Source organism: Lynx canadensis, chromosome C1 (assembly GCF_007474595.2).
Source record: "Lynx canadensis isolate LIC74 chromosome C1, mLynCan4.pri.v2, whole genome shotgun sequence".
NCBI classification, from domain to species: Eukaryota; Metazoa; Chordata; class Mammalia; order Carnivora; family Felidae; genus Lynx; species Lynx canadensis.
In genome coordinates, this window is record NC_044310.1 from 8662410 (window position 1) to 8684308 (window position 21899).

General features: G+C 48.6%; 1 pseudogene; it reads right to left on the bottom strand.

Moving 5' to 3' along the window:
* Positions 1-1846: 1846 nt before the first annotated feature.
* LOC115522101 overlaps positions 1847-21899 on the bottom strand; it is a 24238-nt pseudogene continuing 4185 nt past the window's right edge.

The window sequence follows — 21899 nt, forward strand, 5'->3', positions numbered from 1 at the left end:
ACGATTGCGTCCCTTTCAAAAGGGGAGGATTTTTTTTTACCGGCAAACTGTCAGACTCTTCGGATGTGACCCCTCTGTGTCTGACCACTTCAAAAAGGCAGCTCCCGGGGCGCCTGGGTGGCGCAGTCGGTTAAGCGTCCGACTTCAGCCAGGTCACGATCTCGCGGTCCGGGAGTTCGAGCCCCGCGTCGGGCTCTGGGCTGATGGCTCAGAGCCTGGAGCCTGTTTTCGATTCTGTGTCTCCCTCTCTCTCTGCCCCTCCCCCGTTCATGCTCTGTCTCTCTCTGTCCCCAAAATACATAAACGTTGAAAAAAAAAAAAATTAAAAAAAAAAAAAAAAAAAAAAAAGGAAGCTCCCGCCCAAGGCTCTGCCGGATGGCTCTCCGAACAGAACTGAGGTCCTTCCCTGCTCCGACGTGATAGGCAGCAGGTGTCGAGAGCCGACCCGGACGGGACGGACCGGGGCCTTTATCTCAGCTGCGTGCCTCGGACTGACTTCACGTTTGGCTCGTTGACTTCCTACGGCCTCTGTTACCTTGACCATGGCGTGACTTGTCTCATGTTCTGCTCCGTGTGCCACGTAAGAGGCCAAGTTAATCACGTGGTGAGATGTCATTGAGTTTGGAATCCTGAACCTGCTTTAGAACCATGTTAACTTTATGACTGAATAAAGCTGACATCCTGGAGAGACGCGACCCGTGTGGGCGCCTTCCGAGCATGCTCGTGACAGTCTGGCGTGGTCGGCAGGACTCCATGTCGCCGACTCATCGTGTGTTAGAAAATTTAGAAACATCAGAGTGCCTGGGTGGTTCAGTCGATGAAGCGTTGGCTCTTTCTTGCTCTCAGCTCAGGTCTTGATATCAGGGTCGTGGGTTCAAGCCCTGCGTGAAGCTCTGCCTACTTAAAACAAATTTTGAGGGGCACCTGGGTGGCTCAGTCAAGCTTCCACCTGACTCGGTTTTGGCTCGGATCATGACCTCACAGTTCCGTGAGTTCGAGCCCCGTGTCGGACTCTGTGCTGACAGCCCGGAGCCTGCTTGGGTTTCTCTCTCTCTTCCTCTCCCTCTGCTCCTCCCCCACTCTCGCTGTCTCTGTCTTTCTCAAAATAAATAAATAACGTAAAAAAATGAAATCTTTAAAAAAAGGAATAACTGGAGGAAAATTATGTACTGGTGGGGTCTCATATTACAGATTAGAGACTTGCTATACATTCTTGTGCCCCTACTTACTTTGCACTTAAACGTTATAGGACAAGTCAAATACATGCACGCTCAATCACATTATCAATTAGGATACGAAAATGCATCGCCGATCTCGTTTCCTGCCATCGACACCGCTCAGTGAAATATTCCTTATAATTGCCAATATTCTCTTGATTTCCCCAGTTTCCTTTATAATTGCCAATATTTTCTTGACTGAGCCCCCGGGGCTCAATCTCACGATCCTGGGATCACGACCTGAGCCAAAATCAAGAGTCAGACGCTTAACTGACTGAGCCACCCAGGCGCCCCTGAAGATTTTATTTTTAAGTAATCTCTACACCCTACATGAGGCTCAAGTTTACAACCCCCAGGTCAAGGGTCGTATGCTCCACCAGCTAAGCCAGCTAGGTGCCCTGGTTTCAAAAGAGTTTAAAGGGTGTAATTCCTAACAGAACATTCTTTGATTGAACACCCTAATGACAAACCACTGTACCATTAATGTTTCAGTTGCGTGTGGGGGTAGAGGCGTAGGGATTATCTTGACGGCACCCCAGCTTTCCTCCTGAGAAGGTCAGAGCTACACTGGTTTGTAGTAATGCGACATCCATTAGATGCTTGAAGTTGCTTTTCCTTCAGGGAGGGCTTTATTTGCCAAGAAGGCGTTGTGCTTGATCTCCAAACTTGGCTGACAGCTTACTGATGAGATTCATAACCTTTGGGTTGCCGTGATATTTGACACGTTTGCTGGGTTCTGGGCCATGTCCTGGAAGGCCACCATAACTTCTGGATCCTGCGTGGCTGCAAGAACGACTGGGTCACTGAGAATTTCACTAAGCCCAGGCATTCCTGCCATTCCAAGCTTGTCCGCTGCCACTCCTCTGGGAAAATTACCAGGGATTCCCCCGGGGAAAGCCACAGGGGTAAGAGCCATCCTGAGCTCCTGATTGCCCTATGGCTTCTTCCTTCCCACGGGCTGTCTCATGTTCTTCCTGAGCCTTCTTAACCCCTTCTATTCTCTCTTTGACTCCTAGTTCCTCATGTCTTTGCTCGTATTTTCTCCAACGTTCGGCAATTTTCTAGGCCCTCGATCGAACTTCTTTCAGTATTGAGCTAGCATTTTCGTCATAATCCAGTTTGCAAGCAAGGGCAAGGTCGTCTGCTGCTTCTTCCCAATGGCCCGGAAGTCTGGGCGCTTCCCCCCTCGCCACTCATAAGGCTGAGCCGAATCAGGATTTGTTTCAATAGCCCCGTCACAGTCTCGGATGGCAGCTTTTGGCTTCTGTAATTTGACGAAGACACCGGCTCTCTTGGCATACAGAAGGGCCAAGGGAGGATTCAATTCGGTGGCATCTGAACAAGTCAATGGCTTTCTGTAGTTCACCATCGCTTAGAGCATCAATGGCAGTCATTTTTGTTTTTAATCATTTACCCGATCCATCATTTCCTCAGTCATCTCTACATCGTCATCTCCCGTTTCTTGAGGGACATCAGTATCTGGTTCAATGACACCTTTGTTGTCAATTTCTAGAACACTTTCTTCGCCTGATGGTTCGTGTGTCTTTCTGTTTCCTCTGCCTTCTTACTTTGCGATTTTTCTTCCTTGGTATTGTCTTCTGATTGAGTTTGATAAGTAGCAGGGGGTAGTCCCCCCTCCCCCTCCCCAAGGCTCTCCACCAACTCCCTCAGGAAGCTCATTTCCTCAGTGTGCAGAATGCTCGGATCCGGCTTACACATTTTCACAAAGATCTAAAGCTCACTCACTGTGTGTGTGTGTGTGTGTGTGTGTGTGTGTTGGGGGGGGTGGTCCGTGGTCCACAGGCTCCCTGTGGGGCAGTGGACCCTGCAGAGGTTGCCGCCGGATTCCAAGCGCAGGTACCAGCTCAGCGTGACTGTGACTGTGTGGAAGGGGGCGGCTGCCGCGAGCTCTCCTGACGTTTTCTCTTGTTGCATTAACCAGATACTTCACCCATTGCCACAACGGAAATTGCCACGGTGGTAACGAGACCCCAAGCATCGCGCGGAAAATTAGCCAATCCTACCATCTGCTTAATTTTGTAAAGATTACTTATTTTGTTTTCAATTGTTATTTATTTGTTTTTTAGAGAGAGGGAGCGGGAGAGGGAACAGAAGGAGACAGAGAATCATATTCTTTTTTTAATGTGTATGATTTATTTATTTTGAGAGAGCACCAGCTGGGGAGGGGCAGAGAGAGGGGGACAGAGGATCTGAAGAAGGCTCTGCGCTGACGGGCTGACAGCGGCGAGCCCGATGCGGGGCTCAAACCCACGAGCTGCGAGATCATGACCCTGAACTGAGGTCAGATGCTCAACCGACTGAGCCACCCAGGTGCCCAAGCTTGAGAGGATCTCAAGGAGTCTCCACACTCAGCTCGGATCCCGACATGGGGCTTAATCTCCCAAACTGGGAGATCACGACCTGAGCCGAAATTGAGAGTCGGACGCTTAACTGACGGAGCCACCCAGGCGTCCCACCATCTGCCTAATTAACGCAGCATTAAAAGAAGCAAGGTTTTTCACATTAGCGGAGAAAGACGCACCAAACAGCAGACCCGGCCATACCAGACCTCCCAGAATCTTCTGACAACGATCTAGATTTGGCACGTACAACGTGGGGGGGGGGGGTGATCCAGAAATTGCCCTGCTGGTTGAAGCGGCCTGGGAAGATCTCTCAGATTTTTCAGAAGACACGTCCGATGTCGATGCCTGGCCACAACAGGTAAACGCCAACTGGTGTAAGTGCCAAGATGTGCTCACCCCCGCGAGGCATCCTTATTTTAATGATTGCTTCTTGACTGAACTACAGGCACTGCTAGGAGCCTTACAACGACTACTGAAAGTCTCAAAGAGATGGATTGGTGGCTTTTCATATCGTATTGTCAATGTCTCCAAGGGCTGATTCATCAGAGAGATAATGGAGGACACGATTCTAGGCTACGAACATACCCCACCCCGTACCACATTATTGGCAAAATTTGGTGGCCCCTCTTATGTACCATAACCATAACTATGATCAACATCCTAATGAACTCAGAAGACAAAAATGATATGTTAGCTCCTGAATACAATATAACATTCCCTACATCCCCAAAACAGCTCACACCTGAACTCAGTTTTTCAAATCATGTCCCAACCACACCAGGGTTGCCTGAGCACATATCAGGCTGTATTTTATACAGTAACATCTTTTCAGAGCTAATTACATATGCACTTCATTCTACCAGAGCTCAGAAAGCAGCTTGAAGACACGGTAGCACAATTTTAGAACCAAATTTTTATTCTAGCTTACAAACTGCACACCTTGGGGCACCTGGGTGGTTCAGTCGGTTAAGTGTCTGACTTCATCTCAGGTCATGATCTCACAGTTTGTGGGTTCGAGCCCCACGTCGGGCTCTGTGCCGACAGCCTCAAGCGTGCTTCAGATTCTGTGTCTCCCTCTCTCTCTGCCCCTCCCCTATGTGTGCACTGTCCCTCTCTTGCTCAAAAATAAACATTAAAAAAATGCTGCACACCTTTGTCGAGCCATATACAGAATTACCTACGCACTAGATGATTGTGGACAAAATACGATAACATGTGAAAGACCAGAATTATGTTCTTTCAATGAAGACTTTTTTTTTAATGTTTATTTTTGAGAGAGAGAGACAGAGCACGAGTGAGGGAGGGGCAGACCGAGAGGGAGACACAAAATCCGAAGCAGGCTCCGAGCTATCGGTACAAGAGCCCGACTTGGGGCTTGAACCCACGAACTGCAAGACCATGACCTGAGCTGAAGTTGGACGCTTAACCCACTGAGCCACCCAAGCGGCCCAAGACCTGTGTATTATTGAGAGAGGATGTTGGAATGCTACACACTGTATGAGAATGTTCCATTGGAAGCCACAGTAGATACATGGTGTTACCAACCCAACACCAAAAATCCTTAGGCCAAATATGTTTGAGTCTATTTTACTTAACCTTCTGAGAATTGTATACAAACCCATGCCACAGAGAGTTGAAATACTCTTCCGAAAGAAACAATGCAAGTTGTACTATATACAATCTGAACATAAAATTTGTGGCACAGAGTTAGGAACAACCACCCATGAAGGGCCCAACTGACCACCCATCAACAGGATTGAGTTTAGAAAGCCTACAGTTCTGGTAGGATTAGGCATCATCTCTAATTTAATTATCTCTGGAATTCAGGAAGCAAGAATTCAAATTACGAAGTAGGAATTACTTGCTTTTTAAAAACGTGTGAATCCCCTACTTAATACAGTAGGAAGTTTAGATTCCAAGATCTCATTATTCTGAGAACTATATTCCCTTGTCTCAACTGTGCATGATTACCATGCCTACCAACGGGAATTAAAAAAAAATTAAAAATAAATTTTTTTAATGTTCATTCATTTTTGAAAGACACAGAGAGACAGAGCACAAGCAGGGGTGGGGCAGAGAGAGAGGAGGCACAGAATCTGAAGCAGACTCCAGGCTCTCAGCTGTCAGCACAGAGCCCAAGGTGGGGCTCGAACTCACAAACCTCGAGATCATGACCCGAGCTGAAGTTGAACGCTCAACAGATTGAGCCACCCTGGCACCCCCACCCCCCAATTTTTTTTTAATGTTTATTTATTTTTGAGAGAGAGAGAGACAGACAGAGTGTGAGCAAGGGAGGGGCAGAGAGAGAGAGGGAGACACAGAATGCCAAGCGGGCTCCGGGCTCTGAGCCGTCAGTACAGAGCCCGACATGGGGCTCAAACCTGAGAACTGACATGGGGCTCGAACCCGAAAAACGTGAGATCATGACCTGAGCTGAAGTCGGACCCTTAACCCACTGAGCCACCCAGACGCCCCTATGTGTGCGGCATTTCAACAGGCCGCCCGCTTCCCGTCCCCTAATGTTTCATCAACCTCTGCAGTCACTCCTTGGTACTTTCCTTGTCAGGGTCTGAAACTCTGGTGTCAAACCTTTGCTCCCCTGGAGAAGGTGGATGGTACCAAGCAGCAAATAAGCATGATAAAGCAGGGGGGGTGGGGTGGGAGAAGAGGGCAGAAGACTGAGGTCTGGGGACTGTCCCTGCACTAACTTGCTGCCCGACTTTTCCTTAGGGACGGTGTAAATGGGTGGGGGAGGGGTTATCCCACGGTAGCGACTCATCGCCTTCCAGATCCCTCTCAGCACTCACACTCTGGGCTGCCTTCTTATGCAAATCAGTAGCTGGGGGCTGTGGGTGATGACTGTTGGGTTTTTGTCAGCCAGAAGAGAGTCCCAGTCTCCAGCAGGGACCCTGTGAGTCTCCAGACCTAGCCGAGGCCTGAGTCGGAGCTGTGCCTCAGTTTCCCCAGATCGTGAGGCTTCGGCTCCTATTTGGAGGGAGAGAAGGCCCTGGGTGTGGGGCCGCCCCTCCCTCGGTGGTGTGGAGGGACTGGAGCTGGAAAATGCCAGGAGGATTTTCTGAATGAACTTCACGTGCTGATAGGCAGCTCTTGCCAGGAACAGGGTCCCTTCTGGCTAGGACTGTGGCCTGTTCCTGTACCCTCTCCCCTACCCCCGCCCCCCATCCCCCTGCTGTGAAGACAGCAGGACAATGGTGCCACGACTCTGTCCTGGGTTTTACTTTCAGAGCAGTGCCTGCTTTTCTCAGCCTGCACGCTGTACCCCTGGAGGGGTCCCCGGGAGGCAGGGCTGATGTCTCCCGGGACCCCTGGCCTTGTCGTTCAGTCATCCAAAAGATATGCATTAAGCCAAGCCCTGGTCACATCAGTGGGCAAGGCAGACGGTCCCTGCTCCCATGAGCTCCCGTCCTGGGGGGGACAGTCAGGCTCCTGGCGGAGACAGTTTTAGATGGTGGTGTAAGGCGTTCCTTGAAAGGAACAAACAGGGTGACGTGACAGAGACTGGCACCAGCAACTTGGGGGAAGGCCTCTTTGAGGTGGTTTCATCTAAGCCAAAAACCTGAAGGATGAGAAGGGCAGCATTTAAACAATTTATCTTTTTAGGGATGCCCGGCTGTCTCAGTCCGTGGAGCATGGAACTCTTGATCTTGAAGTCTTGAGTTTGAGCTCCTCGTTGGCCATAGAGTTTACTTTACAAAATTTAGTTTGGGGGGCACCGGGGTGACTCAGTCTATTGAACATCTCACTCTTGATTTCGGTTCATGTCATGATCCCAGGGTCGTGGGATTGAGCCCCGCATTGGGCTCTGTGCTAAGCATCGAGCCTGCTTGGGATTCCCTCCCCCCCCCCCCGTTTTCTCTCCCGTCTTCTCCCTCCCCCCATACTCTCTATCTCTAAAATAAAAAATAAAAATTAAAAAAAATTTATTTTTATAGCTTTGTTGAGGTGTAATTGACATATAAACTTTAAGGTACACAATTTGGTGTTTTGGCATATGTATGCATCCATACAACCACAACCAAGGTAATGAACATATTCATCACCCCACAAGTTTCTTTGGAGGGCCAGCATTTTGAAAAGTTGGGGAATAGGGTTTCAGGCAGCAGAACTGGCAAGTGCAAAGGCCCTGTGGCAGGGACAAGCTTGGTGGCCCCAGGAGCAGAAAGGAGACCAGTAGGGAATGTGATGGGGGATGAGGTGACGGTGGTGAGGGGCGGGAGCCCCACATGGGGGTCTTTTTGGTCTAGGTAAGAAGCTGAGTTCTGAATCTAAGTGCTTCCTCGACACCCTCTTGACTGGTGAGTGAGCAGCCGCTTTATACTTGGCCATCAGCTCCTCTGGCCCTATTCTCACCAAGGCTCTTCTGAGAAAGCAGCCATGTGGGTCTATGACACCTGCGAATGACTTAGTAAGTGGTTTCCCCCAGAAATGATTTATGTTTTACTGGGGCCTTCAATACCTCCGCCCAAAGGAGTGAGTAATGATGGAATTTCAGGCTGATGGGCAGGCCCGTGGGAGGAGCCTTGATCAATCACTCTTCTGTCTCTAAGTTCTCAGCCTTCAGAAAGTGAAGCTGGCTTCTTGAATGTTCTGGTCGTAAGTCACGATTTGAGGACGGGGTGCGCTTGACTCCCTCCAATCCTCCAGACTTGGTCCTTGGGAGCCTCCCCCAGCTGGACTGCCAGAGGCAGAAGGGGAAGGAGGGGGGTCGACAGAAGCCGATCCTCATAGAGCAAGTTCCTTGACAACAGACAGCTCTGGGAGCCTGAGAGCAGACCGTAGGACCGACGACCAGGGAGTGAGGAGCACCCCTGGGGCTTCAGGACAACATGATTTTGGGGGGCCAGTTCCAGCAAGGACAGCCACCACCCTAGAGAGGAGCGAGGCTTACTCTAGAGTCACAGATTTGGGTTTGAATCATGACTCTAGAAACTTAGTAACTGGGTGGCTTGAGCGGATGATTTCTCTGAACATCCGATTTCTCATGGATTTTAAAAAATCGTCCCTTAAAACAAAAATCATCACTTTGCAGGGCTACTGTCCAGGTACCTTGTAAGTACCTTTGATTCATTTATTCTGCATTTTTTTTTTTTTTTTTACCATACACCCATTTTGTGCCATGCATGGAACATGGTGGGCAAAATCCCTGCCCCCGGGGGTTACTTTTCCTCCTCGGAAGCCAGCAGACCCTGGCCTTGATTTTTCCATCTGTAGGGTGGGGGCAGTGCTCCCTGGAGAGAAGTGTGGCTCATCCAGGTAGGAAGGTCCCTGTAAGGAGTGGCGCCCTCTTTCCCGAGGAGCCACCTGGGGAACTCTTGTCCAGGCACACAAGATTGGGGACGTGCTCAAGGGTACACCCCCTCCTCCCCTGTGCCTCTGACTGAGCTGCTGCTTGTTTCTTTCTTGCACCCGAAGTCTCTAATTCCATGATTAATATCGGACTAGGCTTGGTTTCCTGAGAGTTGAAATGACTCACCCCCATTCACAACGGCCCTGCTGAGCATGAAGGTCTGGGGGAGACGGGGACTCCGTGATGGGGAGCTGAGGCCCCTGGGGTCATCCCTGCCACCTTCTCGGCCTTGGCCAAGTCTCTTTCCCTCTCTGGTCTTACCTTCCTCCTCTGCCGCTCTGGAAGGTGGAAGGAAATATTGGAAACCGGGAAGAAGAGTGGAAGCCCCTGCCAGGCTCCTGGTCCCAGGAACTCAAGAGGGTTACAATCGTCTCTTGGGGCCTGGTCAGGGCCTCCTCACGGTTCTAGTCACAGGAACCTTTTTAGTCCTCGCTGCAACCCTTTGCAGTGGATACGCTGTTCACATTATGCATGAAGAAATCGAGACTCAGAGAGGGTGAGTAACTTGCTGAAATCCACACAGCTAGTAAGTGGCAGAGACAGGGCTGGACCAGTGCCTGGTCTTAGCGTCTCCACCAGCCTAGAAGAGCAGGGCTGGAAGTATCTTGCAGGAGCCCCGCAGGCCCGGATGAGACCCAGGCCTCCTCTCCTTCATTCTCCCTGGAGCCTCAGACCAAGAGGACTTAAAGCAGACTGTCAGATACCAGCCCCCCATTAAAAATTTTTTTTCTTTTTCTTTTTTTTTTTTTAATGTTTATTTATTTGTTTTTGAGAGAGAGAGAGATAGAGAGTGAGCAAGGGAGGGACAAAGTGAGAGGTAGACAGAATCCCAAGCAGGCTCTGTGCCGTCAGCACAGAGCCTGATGTGGGGCTTGAACCCATGAAACATGAGATCATGACCTGAGCTGAAATGAAGAGTTGGATGCTTAACCAACTGAGCCACCCAGGTGCCCCTAAAAAAATTTTTTTTTAATGTTTATTTAGTTTTGAGAGAGAGAGAGAGAGAGAGACAGAGCATGAGCAGGGGAGGAGCAGAGAGAGACACACACATACAGAATCGGAAGCAGGCTCCAGGCTCTGAGCTGTCAGCACAGAGCCTCACGTGGGGCTCGAACCCACAAGCTGTGAGATCATGACCTGAGCCAATGTTGATGCTTAACCGACTGAGACACTGTGCCCCCAGTCCCCCATTTTACAGATGAAGGCACTGAGGCCTGGAGATGGGTAGTTGTACAGCTAGATGCAGACCTGGGCTCGAACCTGGGCTCCTTACCCTCCTTTCAGTCTTCCCACCCCTACACCTGCCACCTATTAGGCGGGAGCCTAGACGGAGCCCGTAGCTGGGCACGGAGGCCCGAGGAAGTGCCCCACAGTAGCTGTGTGACTAGCAGGCTGGCCTGTGCTGAGGCACAGGGGGTGGTCGCCCATGTAGCATCACCTGAGAGGCCAGGGAGGACCTCTGACCCCAAGGCTCTTGCCTGCGGGCACCCAGAACCCCGTCTGAGTCACTCCTAGCTGGAATGGTGAATGCCATGGGAAACTCATGCCTGGGGAAGGGGAACCCCGGACTGTGAGCATTTCGTCTCTGGTCCCAAACGGAGAGGTCTGGGGCCGCAGCAGGGGCCTGGATACCCAGTGGGGGTGGGGCAGAAGGCAGCGAAGCTCTTTACATGTCAGAGCTTTCTGCGTCCACTCTTTTATTCAGGGTTCATTGCAGCCCTCAGAAGGCTGCCTGGCAGCTTTATTTATTTTTTATTAAAAAAAAGTGTATTTATTTATTTTTGAGAGAGAGAGGCAGAGCACAAGCAAGGGAGGGGCAGAGAGAGAGAGGGAGACACAGAACTTGAAGCAGGCTCCAGGCTCTGAGCTGTCAGCACAGAACCCCGACGTGGGGCTCGAACTCACGAAGAGTGAGATCATGACCTGAGCTGATTAACCGACGGAGCCACCCCTGCGTCCCTGCTCGGCGGTTTTAAAACCCACATCTGGCAGAGGAGGCCATATGCCGCCGGTGGGCCCCGTCCACCTCCTGGTATTCACACGCCTGTGCAGTCCCCACCCACAATGGGGAGAGCCAGCCTGGGTCACCAGTAACACAGTGTGGAAATGACGAAACATGGCTTCTGAGGCCAGATCGTCGTCCACGGCCATACCACCCTGAACGCGCCCGATCTCGTCTGAGGCCAGACCATCAAAGCCATTGTGGCTTCCGTCTTGTTCTTTGGGGATCACTTGCTCTGGAGGAAGCCAGCTGCCATGTTGTAAGGGTGCTCAAGCTGCCTCGAGACTGATGCCTCCTGCCCATAGCCATGTGAGTGGCTGATTTTGGAAGCAGGTCCTCTAGTCTCAGCCAGGCCTTCAGATGCCTGCAGCCCCCCAGGGGACATCTTGACTGCAACCTCCTAAGAGACCCCCCGAGCCAGGATTACCCTGTGCAGTACCCCCTGGATTGCTGACCCACAGAAACAGGGTGATGTAATGTTTATTGTCAATTTAAGCTGCCAAGTTTTGAGATACACAGCAACAGATAACTAACACACTCAGAGAAAAGAAAATGTCTTGTGACGTGGCTAGCCCCAGGACTCCTATAGCCGTGATCTTCCTCCTGGGAAAAGCAAGGGTGACAGGGGCCTAGGAGGAAAAAAGAAGGCGGCTGAGGCCTGAAAGTCAGACACGGTTGGAGCCAAATCCCAGCTCTACCACTCTCAAGCTGTGTGACCTCAGGCAAGTTACTTAACTACTCTGAGCCTCGGTTTGTTCATCTGTGAAGTGGGGACAGCAATACTGACTTGAAATCTCGTTGCCAGGATTAAATATGTAGCCAAGGGCCTGGGTAACCTGCTTGGGGGGTGTACTCCTGGAGCTCATCCAGGCAGCTGGGAACCCCTAGTGTTTGTGCCTTCCCAACTTGAAGGAGTGAACTTCCTGCCCCCAGCCCTCTGTGGCCACTCCTCACCACCTTCTGAGAAGCCCGAGCTGAGTGACCAGGATCCACCTCGTGTCCTGGGCCTCGAGGCAGGGAGACCTCCGAGGCTTTGATTTGGAGGCGGCCGGACTCGCAGGGCCTGCCGGATAAGCTCCCTGACAGAGAGTCCCACTTGCATTAAGGCTCCAGAGAAAGGTACTCAGAAAAGCACCTGGGCTAATCAGAGCGGAAGGGTCCGGGCTTTCCTCTTCCGGTTTGCAGCCTCCTACTGCCGGCTGCTGCCCGTGGCAGAAAGAATCCCTTTATCTGCCGAGGGTATTTTGGGGCCATTTGGGGCTGGGGTTCCCAGCTGTCGGGGAAGTCCCTGACTTTCCTGAGCCTTGTGTCTTACTTGTATCTCTTCGGCGACACAGGCTGCCTGTTCCCTTCCGAAGGCTTCCTGCTGTGCCCACCTTGTGTCCCCCTCGTCCGAGACGAGGTGGTGCGGGCAGGCACTGCTCACCTTCCCGCCCCCCGCAGGCCTGGGGTTGGCTTCCACAGCTCACTCTGGGCATGTGTGGCAGCCTGTGGCCCCCGCGATCCCACAGCAGCGCCTGCCTGCCGCACCTTGCATGGGGCCCAGGGACTTCCCCTCCTGTTCTTCAAAGCACTTTCACACTTGCGAGGGGGTTCGTGAACCGCCTGGAACCTGCACAAGGTGCCCACTCGGCCCCGTCCAGTGCCTGCCCTTTATAGTCCCCTAGGCCGCCAGTCTCCTGGGCCGCTGCGATTTCGACAGTAGAGGCCGGACTTCCCCGGGCTCCAGCTCGTCCCCTGGCCCCAGAACGTGCCCTTCTCCCTGCTGGCCAGCTGTGGGCTCCCAGCCCTGTGCCGGGCACCGTCTCGGGCTCCCGAGGCATCCCGGTTCTCCAGGAGCCCACGGTTTCCTGGGGCGGATGGATCCACGAACCAGTCATTACAGTCATGACGCAGTAAGACCAGTTCTAGAATTGACGTACAAAAAAACGACAGAAACCGCCTTTCTGACTGGGAAGATGGCTGGGGGGGGGGGGGGGGGAGGGACAGTGCCAGGAAAGTGACAACGAGGAGGTGGCCCCGGAGCAGGCTCTGAAGGTACACGGGAGGCTGAGGTGTGTCCCTAGGGAAGGACCAGGATGGGCAAAGGCATGAAAGAGGCGGGGGGGAAGCTGGAGGGGAAGATAGGACGCTAAGACCAGGCCATGGTACCAAGGGCCCTGAGTGCCCCTGGCTTGGAGGAACCGGAGCCTGGTGGATTCACTGTGCCGTGCCTCGGTTTCCCACCTGCACAATGAATGGGTATGCCATCTTCCTCGTGGGATTTTCCAGAGGATTGGAGGAAGCAACGCCTGAAAAATCCTGGCCCCAAGTCAGCACTCAAAGGCAGCTGTTGTTATTGTCATCAAGTAAATGACATGAGTTTTCATGTGATGAGAGCCCCCGCCCCACTCCCACCGCAGGTCTGCGAGGCTTCTATGCGGAGGAGATGTGGGGAGCTGTCCCTTAGGAAGCCCATGAGGGGAATGCCAGGGAGGGGACGCAGGCTTCCAGAGCACCATTATTATGATCATTTTTAATGGATGTGTAGTATTCTAGTAAGCTGGTGTACCATAATCTTCTTAACCCTTAACCCCTGATGTTGTGATTCTTAGGGTATTTCCAAAATGTATAAATAACATTTTAGGAAACATTGCTGTGTTTATAGTTTCCTTTTTTCTTCTTTCCAGTTGAACTATTACCTTGGTTTTTCTTTATGGGGGTGAAATGACTGGGCCACAAGTTGTAAACATTTTTTTTTTTTTTTTTTTTGCGGCGGGTTGGGGGGGAGGTAGGGGTGGGGGTTGGGGGTTGAAGGGGGGCTTTTGCTAAGAATTGCTACATTGCTTTCTGACCAGGGTTGTTAACATTTACCAGCAGAGCATGAACGCATATTCCAGTTTTACCACAACTTTGGGGTTGGATTTTACCAAAGTTGCTTTTATAAAGAAAAGCAAAACAAAACAAAACAAAACAAAAAAAACCCTGATGATTTAATGAGTCGAAGACGACATCAAAGGTTGCTTTAATTTGTATATCTTCGCTCGCTAGAAAAGTGGAATTTCTAAAGCGTGTAATTAATGTTCATTGTATTTCCCGTGTCCACTGTTTTGATGTTGTTGTTTGGTTATGCATATGTGTTTTATTCAGAGAAGCTCTTCTATAGTAGAAAGCCCTGACCTGAGGTGTCCTGAGTGACTCCTGCCCCTGTCTGGCTCTGTAAACATCATGGGTGGTCACTTCCACTATTACTCACTTGTTTTTTTTTAAACCCTCTTTTAAAAATTTTTTAAAAAATGTTTATTTTTGACAGGGAGAGAGACAGAGTGTGAGCGGGGGAGGGGCAGAGAGAGAGGGAGACCCAGAATCCAGAGCAGGCTCCAGGCTCGGAGTGGTCAGCACAGAGCCCGATGTGGGGCTTGAACTCACGAATCCCAAGATCAAGTCGGACGCCCAGATGAAGATGGACGCTTAACCGACTGAGCCACCCAGGCATCCCATAACAGACTCTCTTTTCTTTTTTTGTTCTTATTTATCTTAAAAGAGAGAGAGAGAGAGAGTGTGTGTGCACACAACTGGGGAAAAGGCAGAGAGAGAGGGGAGAGAGAATCCCAAGCAGGCTCTAATTTCCTTCTAACCTGCAGCCAAGGTGCTGCTCTGTCTTCCCAGCGAGGCAAACTTGGTCCACATGCCAATACCCATTGTAGTCTAGAATGTGATGGGGGAGCAGGAGAGGGCAGAGCCTTTATGGCAGGCAGTGATCATAGCGATTTTGTTTCAGTGCTACCTTGAGTTGCTTTGACGCCAGGAACCTCTGACATATCCTGTGTGTGGGACACCACCTGGGACTCCGGGGAGGATTTTCTTGATAATGGGCCCTGTCTTCTTTTCTAGGATCATGGGGGCATCTTCAGTCCCAAGGACTCTCCCTTGACACGCCTTTTAACCCACTGGAAACAATTCAGATTGCAAAGATTGAAGAAAGGACTGACCTCCTCTAACACTGCCTGGCTTCAGTAGGGGTCAACCAGTTAGACCTCTCCTGCAGAAAACTGGGCAAATGGATGGACGTACCAGGCCTTCATGGCTGTAAATCAGGACCTGGACCTAAGGGCCTCTTGCAGAATGGTTTGGCCACTAATCAGGCCAACAAACCTCCTGCTCTATTGGATGATAATAGTCTAAATAGGTCTCCTCCAAATAAATCCAGGTTGCTGGAGGAAACACAGGCCATCCTTAATGAAGACGATACTGCCCCTCTCTCCCACTGTTCCTCCTCCTAATAGATGTGGGGGCTTCTCCCTCATATATTTCCTGGGCTCATGGTTACAATCAGAGTCAACTGTCTCTGGTAAGTCTCCCTTCGACAGGGACTTTACGTAATATTCCCAAGTAGCTGCTGAAACTCCCTTTGTTTTGGGGAAGTTCCCCATTCTCCTGCCCCATGTGGACTGCATATTTCCACTTTGGTGGGAAAATCATGGTGTCTGCTCCTCTGTCTGAGCTGGCAAAGTTTAGAATCAGGAACCCTCTTTCTCTGCCCTTTGGTGGCACCCTGCCTCTTCTGCCTCCTCCTGTTTCTGCACCCCTGTGGGTGCAGCCTGCATAAGTGGTTCCCACAGAGTCCTCTGTGGTGCCTCCTCAGGTACCATCGGCTCCCTGTCCCGCCCTTGTTGTCGAGGAGTGAGGAGCACCCAACCAGAACTTGCTCTGCCCCCTTCAGATTTCCCCACTAGTGTCCCAGGTAAAACACTGACAGTGGGGAGCAAATTGACTTTTAAGTGGACACAGGTGGAACATATTCAGTACTTAAGCTAATTTAAGTTTGTTGGTTTAATTAAAATAGGCATGTATTTAGAGTTATCAGCATTCAATACGAGAATGTATTCTACCTAGGTTTACTGAAGGTCGAATAAGCTAGTGGTCTCTGTTGCAATTTGTTAGCAAAAAGTTGAATTAAAATGATGGTTAATTCCGTGTCAAAGTTTTCATGGGTAATTGTTAAGAGAGCTTTCAAAGTCTTTGGTAACTTGAAACTTCAAAGCTTTGCATGATAAATGGGATTCAATCCATTGGACATCTAGGTCTTTTCCAAATAGGCTGGGGCACTGAAGCATTGATTTCTGAACATAGGTGTGTGTTTTTGGTTTCTTCTTATTGCAGAGAAGCTAAGGATACTTGGGTCTGATGGTAAACATTTTTTTAAGTTTATTTATTTATTTTGATAGATAGAAGGTGGGGGAAGGGGCAGAGAAAGAGAGAGGGAGAGAGAGAATCCCAAGCAGGCTCTGCACTGTCAGCACAGAATCAGACTCAGGGCTTGATCTCTTGAACCGTGAGATCATGACCTGAGTGGAAATCAAGAGTTGGACGCCCAATGGACTGAGCCAGCCAGTTGCCCCAGTAAACCTTTGTGCTTAAATGTATTCATAAATTTGCCATCTAAAGAATTCTGGTGTAACAAACCATTCATAATGGGTTACTGCTTAGTTTTCACTGGAGACTAAAGTTTGCAAGCGTTAAAAGTGCTGCTAATTGTAATTAGATGGAAATTAAGGAAGCAACTCCAAATTAAAAAAAAAAAGGATTTTTCTCTTTTGTCTTCCTGGAAAACTAATTTCTATGCTCTTTCTTTATCAGGTCTTTGATTACTTAAAGTTAAAACCTCTCAATATAAAAGGAGCTCAGTGGGTTTTTTTGTTTTGTTTTGTTTTTAACGTTTATTTACTTATTTTGAGAGAGACAGAGAGAAGCAGAGGCAGAAAGACAGGAGAGAATCCCAAGCAGGCTCCACAATGTCAGTGCAGAACCCCTCTTGGGGTTCAAACTCACAAACCATGAGATCATGACCTGAGCTGAAATCAAGAGTCAGAAGCTTAACCAAGTCACCCAGGCACCCCAGAGCTAAGTTTTCCTAGTAACTGTATAATCCTACATATTTGCTTTTGGAATCTTTTATTGTTACCTTGGTTCAATAAATAATTAAGTTTTGTAATGACCTCTGATCCTCTAATCCACCTTAGGAAGTGCTTTATAGCTTTCTACGTTGTTTTTTTTTTTTAATTTTTAATGTTTATTTATTTTTGAGAGAGAGAGAGAGAGAGAGACCGAGTGTGAGTGGGGGAGGGGCAGAGAGAGAGAGAGAGGGAGACACAGAATCCAAACAGGCTCCAGGACCTGAGCTGTCAGCACAGAGTCCAATGGGGGCTGGAACAGCGAGATCATGACCTGAGCTGAAGTCAGATGCTTAACCGACTGAGCCACCCAGATGCCCCGTAGCTTTCTAAGTTTTTAACAAACTTCTCAAGATTTAAATTGTAAATGAAGTCTTTTTGACCAAGTAGATGTTTTTATTTGGTATGTTAAGTTACTCCGGGAGCACTGTCAAACAAATAATAAGTCATATAATAGTAAGTTGTAGGTTATGTTTGGGTAAATGCTATAACTATTCTAGAGATAATATGCAATTCATAAGGTCTTAATATGTTTTGGTAATAAGATTGTCATGTGATATTGTGATTATCGAAGTGTTTTGTGTTACAGAAATAAATGGATTTCCTTGTCAATTGCATCAGAATGAACTCTCATATCAGATTAACAATGTCCATTCCTGACATTTTGTCATTAATAGTTAATTGTTCTGATTCTCTTACAAAAAAAACTAGTTTCATCTTTAAGGAGATTTATAAAAAGGACTTTTAGGGGGCACCTGTGTGGCTCAGTCGGTTAAGTGTCTGACTCTTGGTTTAGGCTCAGGTCAGGATCTCACGGTTCATGAATTCAAGCCCTGAGTTGGGCTCTGCGCTGACAGCACGGAGCCTGCTTGGGATTCTCTCTCTCTCTCTCTCTCTCTCTCTGTCCTTCCCCTGTGCTCCTTCTCTCTCTCTTTTGAATAAATCAACTTAAAAAAAATAAAAAGGACCTTTAGGACAAATACATGTATTTGACACCTTTAAAATCATAAAACTGAAATAGGTTAAGAATTTCTAGAACTAAAAAGCTGCATTCAGGCGGTCTGGGTGCTCAGTCTGTTAAGCATCCGACTCTTGATTTTGGCTCAAATCATGATCTCGCAGTTTGCGAGTTGAAGCCCCGCGTCGGGCTCTCTGCTATCAGCACGGAGCCCACTTTGGATCCTCTGTCCCCCTCTCTCTCTGCCCTGCCCTTGTGCTTGCTCTCTCTCTCTCTCTCTCTCTCTCTCAAAAATACATACACATTTCGGGGTGCCTGGGTGTCTCAGTTAGTTAAGCATCCTACTTAGGCTCAGGTCATGATCTAGTGAGTTCGAGCCCCACGTCAGGCTCTCTGCTGTCAGCACCGAGCCCACTTCAGATCCTCTGTCCCCCTTCCTCATGCTCTCTTTCTCTAAAAAATACACATTAAAATTTTTTTTTAAATAAATGTATGTTAAAAAAAAAAAGCTGCTTTCAAACTAAACAAGACTTAGTAATGACAAAGGAGTGTAAGGCAAGTTGATAATCCACAAATGCCTTCCCGGCTTTGGTGGGATACATGTGACATTCCCCAGGGCATTCCTGGCTGCTCCAAAGCTAAAAAAGGAGAAACACAAATGGTTTACTGATAGAGATCACAGTCATGCAGGATATGAGTCTCCATCAGTTTATAAATGTCTGCAATTTTATCAATAGCCTAACCTCCAGAGACCCATAGATTCAGCTTCCTGGAGCCCTAACATCACGGTCCCCTCCATAGAGATGTGGGGAATAAAGGCAAGAAGGAAATGGCAGAAAAAATTCAATTTCCTTGTAACCTGCAGTCCACTGACAAATACTTGAGGCGGGGGAGTATGAAATTTTCCGGGAACTCCCTCCTGCCTTAATGTTCATGCTTTGCTGGAGGGAAAAACAACCTTAGCCTGACAACAGCTAGACCTCCAGTGTCTTTGGAGTCCTCTGTAGCATATAAAAGTCCTTTTGGAATCTTATCTTTTTTTTTTTTTTTTTTTTAGTGTTTTAAATTATTTTTATTTGTTTTTGAGAGACAGAGACAGAGAACCAGCGGGGGAGGGGCAGAGAGAGGGAGACACAGAATCTGAAGCAGGCTCCAGGCTCTGAGCTGGCCGCACAGAGCCCGTCGCAGGGGCTCGAACTCACGAACCGTGAGATCATGACCTAAGCCGAAGTTGGTCGCTTAACCAGCTGAGCCACCCAGGCACCCCTGGAACGTCATATTTGAGAGCGACATGCATAGACTCAGATATGAGTAGACAGTTTTAAGGAACTAGGATCGACTTTATGATGCATAAAGCCATAAAGCCCCTTGGAAATGTTGGTCTGATACCTTGCTTACAGAGTTCCCAGCAGCCTTCCCATCTGAGTAAAGACTGTCACTTCCTTGCAGGTGCAGGAACCTCAGGATATCTTGGGGACCTTGTGAAGAGGAATTCCCCCAAATCTACAGGTATTGCAGGCGAGTCTCATGGCAAGTACTTGGCTTGGTGTCTGGCCTTGGCGAGGCCACTAAACGCTCAATCTAGACACTCCTTTTGAAAAAGTTCCAGCAAAGCAAACTTTAAAAGATCTATATGCTCAATCACTATTCTTGCTTAGTTTATGTAAATAATTAGGCCACGTCTGTTAAAATTAGACTTGTTTGCTAAATGAATAGATCCTGAATTCTTCTGATTTCCTCAGATACTTGGCTATGACTCTCCAAACCAAGGTTTCCAAACTTCTTCCAAAAAGCCCTTTCTCACTGCAGACATATCAATAGATGGAGACTATAATGCTTTATTAAGTTATTCCCTTGAGGCCAGGTTCATTCATACGTTTCTAAATAAATATACCGTCCATATCCTTCCTGAACCCGAGCGGATAGTGCTAGAAACCCACCCCATATAATCTGGTTTATCTCACGGATTGAAAGCCTAATAAAGCAGGGGATTTAGCTCCAAAATGGAAGGGCCCCCGCCAGGTCCTATTATGTACTCCCACTGCAGTAAAAGTAGGACGTTCCTCATGGGCTCACATATCAGGAATTAAACCTGTTCCTTCCCCACAGGAATCTAGCACACCAGCTGACAAGCTTTCTTATTCCTGTGAACCTGTGGGTGACCTCCAATTTCTCTTCAAGCGACGATGAAGAACTGGAGGAAAATTTTGATTAACCGTCAAAGGCCATTTTTATTGGGCTTCTTCTCACAGTGACATTAACCACATTTTGTTGTCTTTTCCCGTGTCTCTCTGCCTGGTGCCAAGATTCCTTCGCCGCCATAACTTCCAGCTGACAGATGTTCCTTTCTACTGAATGAGGTTCATATACATGTTGTCCCCCTTGGATTGGCTGCCTCTGCCTTTGGTAACTCATATATAAATATATATAAAATGGTCAGGTGGGGAATTAATACATATATAATAATTATACATATTTATAGTTATATATATAATTATATATATATCATGGTCAGGTGGGGAATTAATGCATATATGTAATAATTATATATATTTATAATTATATATACATAATGGTCAGGTGGGGAATTTATATATATGATAATTATATATATTATATATATAATGGTCAGGTGGGGAATTAATACATATATATAATTATATATATTATATATAATTATATATATAATTATATATATAATGGTCAGGTGGGGAATTAATATATATAATTATATATATAATGGTCAGGTGGGGAATTAATACATAATAATTATATATATTTATAATTATATATATAATTATTATATATAAATGGTCAGGTAGGGAATTAATATATATAATTATATATATTATATATACTTATATATATAATTATATATATAATGGTCAGGTGGGGAATTAATATATATTATATATAATATATATAAATAATAATATATAATCTATATACTACTATAGGTAGGGACAGCACGCCACCCCTATTCAGCAGGAAGAAGTTACAGAAGAAAAGAAAGACCTTCCACCCTCAGCGACCTTAAATTAAGGGTCAAAATGGTTCCGGGGACAATGATGTGGGGAACAAAGGCCGAAGGAAATGGCAGATAAAATTAAATTTCCTTATAACCTGCAGCCCATTGACAAATACTTGAGGCAGACAGAGTAAAACATTCCTCCTGGAACTTCCTCTGGTCTTAAGGTAAATGCTTTGCTAGAGGGAAAAACGGCCTTAGCTAGGTCTCAGGGATCCTGTGAGTCTTCTTTAAGCATAAGAAAGTCCTTTTGGAAACCTGCCCCTGCCTTTCCCGCCCCCAGCTCCCAAGTTTATAATCACTCACTCCTCGCAGTCCCCGGGGCGGCTGTTTCTGCCCAGGGTCCGGTCCCCAATAAGATCACCTTTTGGCATCAAAGACGTCTCAAGAATTCTGTCTCGGCCCTCCGCTAAGGACGCCACCCCCCCCCCCTCCAAAACCACATCCCCCTGGGGGAGCTGCCTTCTCGGCCCCTCAGCCCCGCTGGGCCAGGCAGCAAACTCCCTGGAGCTGGGGGACCACGCCTTCTGTCCAATAGCGGCAGGTCTTTCAAACAGCCCGAGGCGAGCCTGGCTGGTCCTGAGTCATCTCTGCACGTGTTTGTCCGCGCTTACTTTGCTGCCGGTAGCGTTCCTGGAAACAGTTCGGGGTACACCTCGGGATGCTGGAGGAAGTTAAGAGCTAAGGCAGAACGGTCGGAGAAAGCAGTCCCTTTTGAAGTGACTTTGCAGCTGTGGCTGGTGCCAGCGGGGTGCGCCGGGGGAAGTGGGCTGGCGCCCGAGGTCCACGCAGGTGCGGCTCCGGGGCCCCGGCACCGCACGTGGGCGCAGCGCGCTTCCCAGGCCGCCTGGGTGGGCACCTCCCTGGCCAGCTCAGCCTTCCGCCCGCCGGGATGCGCCCCCTCCGCGCTGTGCTGGGACTGCTGCTCCTGGGGGTGCTGGGAGCCTTCCCGCAGGTAAGCGGTCCGGTGGTCCGGAGTCCCCTCTTTGCCGCCACTGCCCAGAGCCCCTGGGAGCGTGGGCGGCGTGGG